Source organism: Fringilla coelebs (assembly GCF_963513975.1).
Source record: "Fringilla coelebs genome assembly, chromosome: 23".
Lineage (NCBI taxonomy): Eukaryota > Metazoa > Chordata > Aves > Passeriformes > Fringillidae > Fringilla > Fringilla coelebs.
In genome coordinates this window covers 3,239,525-3,249,123 of record NC_140049.1, presented here as the reverse complement: position 1 = coordinate 3,249,123, position 9,599 = coordinate 3,239,525, and positions in this window count along the sequence as shown.

Here is a 9,599-nt window from a genome sequence, read left to right as displayed (position 1 = left end):
TCCCAGCCCACCTGGAGGAGGATCCCACCTGGAACAGGTCCCTGTGCCTCTCTGACTCCTGATCCCAGCCCACCTGGAGGAGGATCCCACCTGGAACAGGTCCCTGTGCCTCTCTGACTCCTGATCCGAGCCCCCCTGGAGGAGGATCCCACCTGGAACAGGTCCCTGTGCCTCTCTGACTCCTGATCCCAGCCCACCTGGAGGAGGATCCCACCTGGAACAGGTCCCTGTGCCTCTCTGACTCCTGATCCCAGCCCACCTGGAGGAGGATCCCACCTGGAACAGGTCCCTGTGCCTCCCTAGTTCCTGATCTGAGCCCACCTGGAGGAGGATCCCACCTGGAACAGGTCCCTGTGCCTCTCTGACTCCTGACTGGATCCCACCTGGAGGAGGATCCCGCCTGGAACAGGTCCCTGTGCCTCTCTGACTCCTGATCCGAGCCCACCTGGAGGAGGATCCCACCTGGAACAGGTCCCTGTGCCTCTCTGACTCCTGATCCCAGCCCACCTGGAGGAGGATCCCACCTGGAACAGGTCCCTGTGCCTCTCTGACTCCTGATCTGAGCCCACCTGGAGGAGGATCCCACCTGGAACAGGTCCCTGTGCCTCTCTGGTTCCTGATCCGAGCCCACCTGGAGGAGGATCCCACCTGGAACAGGTCCCTGTGCCTCTCTGACTCCTGATCCGAGCCCAGCTGGAGGAGGATCCCACCTGGAACAGGTCCCTGTGCCTCTGATTCCTGATCCGAGCCCACCTGGAGGAGGATCCACACCTGGAACTGGTCCCTGTGCCTCCCTGGTTCCTGCCTGGATCCCACCTGGAACAGGTCCCTGCCCCTGGCTGTCCCCAGCAGTGGCGTTGGGGACAGCACTGGCAGGACTGGGACAGCACCATCCAACTGCTGGACGAGCCTGGCAGCTCCTCCAGAACCACATCCAGGGATTCTGGTGCCTCCCTTCCGGGCACTGCTGCCCATGAGGAACCCCCACTCCGGCCAGGGGTCCCCTCCTGTCACTGTCACAGCTCCATGGGGACATCCAGCCAGAGGAACTGCTCCCCACTTCTCCACAGGGGAGGAATTTCTTCTCACAACTCCATGGGGATATCCATCAAGAGGAACTGCACTCCAGAGCTCCATAGGGACACCCAGTTCAAGGAACTGCTCCCCAGAGCTCCATGGGGGAGGAATTGCTCCTCGCAACTCCATGGAGACATCCATCAAGGGGAACTGCTCCTCCCATCTCCATGGGGGTGCAACTGCTCCCCACAGCTCCATAGGGGAGGAATTTCTCCTCACATCTCCACGAGGACACCCAGTTGGAGGAGCTGCACTCCAGAGCTCCATGAGGAAGGAACTGCTCCTCACAACTCCATGGGGACACCCAGTTCAAGGAACTGCTCCCCAGAGCTCCATGGGGGAGGAATTGCTCCCCACATCTCCATGGGGGTGCAACTGCTCCCCACATCTCCATGGGGACACCCAGCAGCTGGAGGAACTGCTCCCCAGAGCTCCATGGGGGAGGAATTTCTCCTCACATCTCCATGGGGACATCCATCAAGGGGAACTGCTCCTCACATCTCCGTGGGGTAGGAATTGCTCCTCCCATCTCCATGGGGACACCCAGCAGCTGGAGGAACTGTTCCCCAGAGCTCCATAGGGGAGGAATTGCTCCTCACAACTCCATGGGGACATCCAGCCAGAGGAACTGCTCCCCAGAGCTCCATGGGGACACCGAGCCAGAGGAACTGCTCCCCACATCTCCATGGGGTAGGAATTGCTCCCCACATCTCCACGAGGACACCGAGCTGGAGGAGCTGCTCTCCAGAGCTCCATGGGGATGCCCCGTTCAAGGAGCTGCTCCCCACAGTTCCATGGGGACACCCAGCCCGAGGAACTGCTCCCCACAGCTCCTGCCCACGTGAAGGACTCCAGAGATCCCCGTGTGGGAATTGTGTCCCTGCAGCCATCCCGGCTGCAGGGGACATTTTGGGAGGTGCTGGGCTCTCCAGAGGGGTCACTGGTGGCTCAGGGGGGACAGTGGTGCTGTCCTCCTCAATCCTGGGACCTGAAATGCTTCCCTACGGATTTTCTCCCAGAGGAAACTCCAAACCTGCAGCAGGATCCAGGATCACTCTTTGCCTTCCCAGTAGGGCTTCTCCTGCCATCCTGCGGCTGTTCCTCGGGATTCCGCGGGAGCTGGGGCCGGGGGCTGCTCCCGAGGGTGAATTCTGCTCTGGCACAGGACTGGCACAGGACTGGCACAGCCGGGTGCCAGGTGGAGGTGGCCTCATCCCTGCCCTCCCCTGGGGTGCTCCTGCTGGGAAATGGGATCCAGCAGGACTCAACCTCCCCGGGTTTGGCGCAGCGGGGCTGTGCCCGCCCTCCAGGCGCCGGAGATGTGACCCGAGCCCAGTTCGGGAGCGTCGGGCGCTCCCGGCCGTGCCTGCAGGGCGGGTTTGAGGATTTAAGCGGGTTTGGGTGGTTCGGTTTGGGCTGAGCCGCGCTGGGGCTCTCCCCAGAGCTGCGAACAGCAGATGGCATCCCTGGGCTGAGCTGCGGCTGCAGCAGCACCTCCGGAGCCCTCCCGCTGTCCTGGGCTGCCCCGGCCGGGTGGCGCTGGGCCAGGGCGGCTCTAAAATCCCATTTCAGATGCTGCAAGATCCAACAAACAACTGGGATGCTGCTCCAGTATTTTATTCCCGTCTCCTGCAGTATTTTATTCCCGTAGAAAGACACCCCCGAGGAGCCCAAACACCTGCCAGGGCTGGATTTGGCTCCAAAGGGCCCCTGATGCTGCTGCCCGGGAAATGTCTCCGGAATTGGGTCCTGCTGCAGCTCCCCGAGCTCTGCAGTGAATCCCTTGGGATGAGAGGGCCCCAGAGCTCTTTTCCCTGGAAAAATGTCGGGTTTGTCACCAGCCAGCTGCTCCTGGCCCCGGGGGGATGCAGGAAGCCCTGGGCCGGTCCCTCTGCCCCCTCCCCGCCCGCTCCGCTCCCTGCTCGCCTTTATCCCAACCCAGCCGAGCCTTTGGAGTTTCCCAGCGACAAAAAAATTCCCGGAGCGGCCCCGGCCGTGTCCTCGCCTGAACTCCCCACGCTCGGAGTTTACTGAGAGGCTTTTCAGCCCCGGTGGCTGCTCCGGCACAGAGGCTGAGGGCTGAGCTGGCCCTGCTGCCAAAAATGATCATTTATCGTCCCCGAGCAGACTTTGTCTGCACAAACAGGAAACTTCCTCAAGGAACAGCCTCCAAAGGATCCGGTGGCGGAGCAGAAATGATTCCTGCACCTTGCCACGGGCTCAGGGTTGGCCCTGGCTGGTGGGGACAATATTTTTGGGGGTCAGCGCTGCTTTTTGGGGTCGGTTTGTGGTGGCAGCTCCCAAAAGGAGCCCTGTGTGGGGTTGTGTGAGCGCTGCTCCAGCTTCAGCCGGGAATTCTGCTCTGGAGAGTTGGGAATTGAGTGCTGGGATCACCTCTGTCACTGCCATCCTCATCCCTGGGATGTCCCCAGCCCTGTGGGGCCACCAGCAGCAGAGTCACCCCTGGCTGCTCCCATTCCTGGGGATGTGGAGTCACCATCCTGAGACACAGACGTTTCCTGCTCACAAAATAAAAGCTGCAGCTTTCTTTGTGGGCTTTCTGTGGGGTTTTGTGGGGTTTTTGGGGGTTTTTTTGAGGGGAATTTTTCTTATTTTTCCTCTAAATGCCTCAGGGCTCCTGCAGCCCCACGTGCTGTGACACCCCCGGTGCTCAGGAGGGTGACAGGGACACCTGGGGGGGGGGGATTTGTGGTAAAGGGAGACTTGGAGGGGTGGTTTAGGGGAAAAATTGGGATGGATGGATGGATGGATGGATGGATGGATGGATGGATGGATGGATGGATGGATGGATGGATCCATGGATGGATCCATGGATGGATCCATGGATGGATCCATGGATGGATCCATGGATGGAGTGATCCATGGATCAATGTATTGATGGATGGATAGACAGATGGATGGATAGACAGATGGATGGATGATGGACAGATGGATGGATGGATGGATGGATCCATGGATCCATGGATGCATGCATGCATGGATGCATGGATGGATGGAGGGAGGGATGGAGGGACAGATGGTGGATGGAGGGATGAATCCGCGGATGGATCCATAGATGGATGATAGATGGATCTATGGATCAATGTATCGATGGATGGATGGATGGATGGATGGATGGATGGATGGATGGATGAAGGGATGGACAGATGGATGGATGGATCCATGGATCGATGGATCAGCGATGGATAGAGGACAGATGGATGATGGATGGACAGACAGATGGAGCCCCCAGCTGCACTCCTGGGGTGGCCTCTGCTGCTCTCATCATCCCTGAAAGGCCGTAAATGACTTTTCCAAAGGCTCCCGTTGGCGCTGATGAGTTTCCCTTCTCCCGCTGATGGATGGCGGGATCAGAGCACTCGCGGCTCTCCCCGCGGTTTTCAGAGGGAAAATGCGTTTCACACCTGCCCGAGCACCCCCGGCAGCAGGTGAGGAATGCTGCGGCTCAGGGCCACGAGCGAGGGGCGAGCATCGAACTTTTTGTTGTCCCTGACATTTTAATGACTCTTCCTTTCCCCGTGGGAGGTCTCCCCGCTCCCACAGAATCTCTTTGGGGATGTTTATTCCCTTCCCAGTCCACAAACATAGCCTGTGCCCACCCAATCCCGCGGCAGAGCCGCAGGTTTTGGCCGGGATGTGAAAGTTTTCAGAGCCGGGATGAGGCTGTGGAATTTATTGGAATGTCATGAATTAATTAATACAAATTTCGGGTCCTGCAAACAGACGGAGCTCTGGCCGTGACCGAGCGCCAGGCTGAGCTCGGAGCGGGTTTCCCTGACGCGGAGCCAAATTCCTGGCTGGATTTCAGGTGGACACGCAGTGGGGCCGCGGGACAAGCCCGCTTTGGGAATTCCAGGGGAATTTCGGTGGATTTCCCCGGCGGAGAGAGCCGCCACAATGGAGGATCCTTATCGGCGGATTCCAGCGGGCTCCGTCCGCGCCCCTCGGCATTTCCATGAAAATGGGAAAGGCTTCCTGAGCCGCTCTGGAACAAACATCCCCCGGCCTCCCTCCCGCAGCCGCACAGAATCCTTGGGAGGAATTTATCCGGTGGGAACCGAAACTCCTGCCTTGGCAAGGCGGGGGAAACCTCGGGAAAAGCATCCCGAGAAATCCACCCGGACCCCAAACACGGGGCTGGGGAGGTCATGGTAAAAACGGGAGCACGCTCCAGGTACTAAAAGGATTTCAGCTTTTATCCTAATAAAAATAAAAGCCCAAAGCAAGGGGTACTAAAAGTGATTCCATCATTTATTATAGTAAAATAAAGGCCCAAAGCAAGGGGTACTAAACGTGATTTACGCATTTATTCTAAAAAAGAGAAAGGCCCAAAGCAAGGGGTACTGAAAGGGATTTACGCATTTATTATAAAAAAGAGAAAGGCCCAAAGCAAGGGGTACTAAACGTGATTTCAGCATTTATTACAATAAAATAAAGGCCCAGAGCAAGGGGTACTAGAAGTGATTTCAGCATTTATTCTGGAAAAGAGAAAGGCCCAAAGTTAGGGGTGCTAAAAGTGATTTCAGCATTTATTTATTTATTTATTTATTTTATTTAGTAAAAGTGATTCCAGCATTTATTCTAAAAAAGAGAAAGGCCCCAATCAAGGGGGTACTAAAGTGATTCCATCATTTATTACAATAAAATAAAGGCCCAGAGCAGGGCCGGGCCGGGCAGGAGCGCTCCCGCCGAGGATGCTGCTGCCATGTCCCCGATGTCCCAGGGGAGCAGCGCAGCCTCCCTGGCTCGGACGCCCCTTTCCATCCCGTTTTGTGTCCCTCTGGATCGGTTTCTGTTGGATCCTCCACGTGCAGGGAGGTTTAAGGCTCTTGATTTGCCATCGCAGCTCTGGCCAGGCTGGCTGGGTTCACCTGGGGGTGGGCGCGCTTTGCTGGGGCGGGATCTCTCATAACCACCCTTTAAACCCTTTTACAATATAATAACCGAGCTATCAGCGCACTCTTAACAATTATCGACCATTTTACAACCGTTTCTAAGCGGTTTTTAACAATCCCACCGCTGGAGGCGGCGACAGCGACAGCGACAGCGACAGCGACAGAGGCCAGGGAGGTTTGAGCCGTGCCCGGACAGGATCCTGTTTGCTCTGAGGCTGAAATTGCGGCAGTCGGGCTCAGCTCGGCTCCTCCCGCCGTGTTTATCTTCCCCGTGGCCCTTGGAAACGGCTCCCATCGCTGCTCTGTAAATAATTCATGACCACAATTCATTAGCGCCGCTCATTATCACAATCCGTTATCGCCATTCATTATCGCGATGGCTGCAGCCCCGGGATCGTCTTCGGAGGTGCCGGGATGATTTTAGGGTGAGCGGAGAGATTTGTGCCTGGTTGGTTGAGCTCGGGGAGAGGTCGGAGGTGGGAAGGAGGAGCTGCGGGGAACCGAGGTGGCCGCAAAAATCAGTGACGGCGGCAGGGGAAGGGACCGGGGTGTCTTCATTGCACCAAAATGACATTTAAGGAGTGTAGGACCCTGCTGGGACAGGTGACAGTCATGGAGAATGGCCCAATGGCACCAAAATGACATCTCATGTGTGTGGGACAGCCCTGGGAGAGGTGACAGCCATGGAGAGTGGCCCAATGGCACCAAAATCATATTTAATGTGTGTGGGACAGTGCTGGTAATGGCCACAGCCACAGAGAGTGGCCCAATGGTACCAAAATCACATCTCATGTGTGTGGCACCATGCTGGGACAGGTGACAGTCATGGACAGTGGCCCAGTTGTACCAAAATGACATTTAATGAGTGTGGGACAGCCCTGGGACAGGTGACAGCCATTGAGAGTGGCCCAATTGTACCAAAATGACATTTAATGAGTGTGGAACCATGCTGGGACAGGTGACAGTCATGGACAGTGACCCAATGGTATAAAAATGACATTTAATGGGTGTGGGACCCTGCTGGGACAGGTGACAGTCATGGAGAGGGGCCCAACGGTACCAAAATCCCATTTAATGTTTGGGACAGCCCATGGAGAGGTGACAGCCATGGAGAGGGGCCCAATGGTACAAAAATGACATTTAATGAGTGTAGGACCCTGCTGGGACAGGTGACAGCCATGGAGAGGGGCCCAATGGCACCAAAATGACATTTAATGAGTGTGGGACAGCCCTGGGACAGGTGACAGTCATGGAGAGTGGCCCAATGGCACCAAAATGACATTTAATGAGTGTGGGACCCTGCTGGGACAGGTGACAGTCATGGAGAGGGGCCCAATGGTACCAAAATCCCATTTAATGTGTGTGGGGATATGCTGGGACAGGTGACAGCCATGGACAGTGGCCCAGCTGTACCAAAATCACATTTAATGACTGTGGGAGAGCCCTGGGACAGGTGACAGTCATGGAGAATGGCCCAATGGTACCAAAATGACATTGAATGAGTGTGGGACAGCCCTGGGACAGGTGACAGCCATGGAGAGGGGCCCAATGGTACCAAAATCACATTTAATGAGTGTGGGACAGCCCTGGGACAGGTGACAGCCGTGAGGAGCAGTTTGGCGCAAGGCTTTGTGGCGCCACCCTCCCTGAGGGACATCTCCCCTCAAAAGGTCACCCTATACCCTCACCCCAGTGACAAAACCAGCCAGGGGACAGTGCCACCCCCCTGGGTCTGTCCTGACAGCGAGACACAGCCCCGAGGCGCTGCGAGCTCCGTCCTGTGTCACCTCTGTGTCACCTGTGTGTCACCTCCAAAGCCCGCAGAGAGGAGCCAGGGTTTAAATCATCCCAGGCAGGAATTTGGGACCCCCAGCTCTGCCAGGGCTGGCCGGGAGCGGTGGGAAAACCCAGGTCTGGGTGAGTAATGCCGCAGTTATCTCCTCTGCCATCGATCCAGGGCGTCCTCACCCCGGCCAGAGCCGGGCGGGCGCTTTTGTTTTGGGCTCTTCTGGGAAATAATTGCATTCTTTTAATATCTCCGGAGGAAGATTTACCGCGGGGAGACCACACCGGGAGAAGGTGGTGCTGAGGGAGCCGGGGTGGCCCTGAGGAGCCTCAGCTGCTGTTTCTCCTTTGGTTCAGGGTCTGGGGAAGGTTCTGGTTCCTCCCTGCCAGGCTGTGCGGCCAGGAGGGCAAAGGGTGGCTCTGTGGGGAGCGTGGATGAGCTGCACTCGCTCAGGTCTCTCCTCCCCCTGAGTTTGCCCTAAATGCCAGCTTTTCCCTGGGTTTGGGTGGTTTTTCCCTGAGATTTGGTACAGTCTTCCCCTTGGTGTGGGTGCAGTTTTTCCCCTGGGATTTGGTGCAGTTTTTCCCTGGAATTTGATGCCATTTTACCCTGGAATTTGGTGCAATTTCCCCCTGGGATTTGGGTGCAGTTTCTCCCTGGAATTTGGTGCAGTCTTCCTCTGGGACTGGGAGCATTTTTCCCCAGGGATTTGGGTGCAGTTTTTCCCTGTATTTAGTGCAGTTTTCCCCTGGGATTGGGAGCAGTTTTCCCTGGGATTGGGAGCAGTTTTTCCCTGGGGTTTGGTGCAGTTTTCCCCTGGAATTTGATGCAGTTTTTCCTTGGGATTTGGTGCAGTTTTCCCCTGGGATTTGGAGTAGTTTTTCCCTGGGTTTGGGTGCAGTTTTTCCCTGGAATTTGGTGCAGTTTTACCCTGGAATTTGGTGCAGTTTCCCCCTGGGATTTGGTGCAGTTTCCCCCTGGATTTTGGTGCAGTTTTTCCCTGGAATTTGGTGCAGTTTCCCCCTGAGATTTGGTGCATTGGGACTCCTCACAGCAAATCCTGTCTGGCTGTGCACGTCCCCCTGCCCCCAGTGGGGCATCCAGGTGTTTTGCTCCACCTGATGCAATCATGGAATGGTTTGGGCTGGAAGGAACCTTAAAACATCCCCCAGTGCCATGGCAGGGACACCTCCCACCGTCCCAGGCTGCTCCCAGCCCCATCCAGCCTGGCCTTGGGCACTGCCAGGGATGCAGGGGCAGCCACAGCTGCTCTGGGCACCCTGTGCCAGGGCCTGCCACCCTCACAGGAGGAATTTCATCCCAATATCCCATCTAACCCAGCTCTCAGCCCACTGTGGAGCCATTCCTCCTTGTCCTGGCACTCCAGGCTCTTCTCCAAATCCCCTCTGACTCTGGGCCTGCCCCTCTTCTCAAACCTTTGGGTGAAAATCCCTCCCTGCACAAAATTCCCATCTCCCCCCAGCCTGGAAACAGCCCCGTGCCCCCTGGATTCCCTCTGCCCCCTCCCCACACCCCCGAGCCCCCTTTTTACCCTGGATTCCCTCTGCCCCCTCCCCACACCCCCGTGCCCCCTTTTTCCCCTCTCCCCCCTCTCCCCACACCCCCTCCCTCACCCCAATTTTTTTGGGGTGCTCCCTGGCTCTCCCCCATCCCCTCCCCGTGGGTTCCCCGCTCCCAGCGCTGCCCGTGGGGGTCTCCCCGCTGCCTCCCCCCGCGTCCGTGTCCCGGCCCCGGCCCCGGGGGCGGCCCCGGCAGCCGCCAATGGGCGCGGGGAGGCGCGGCCGCCGGAGCCGCCGCTT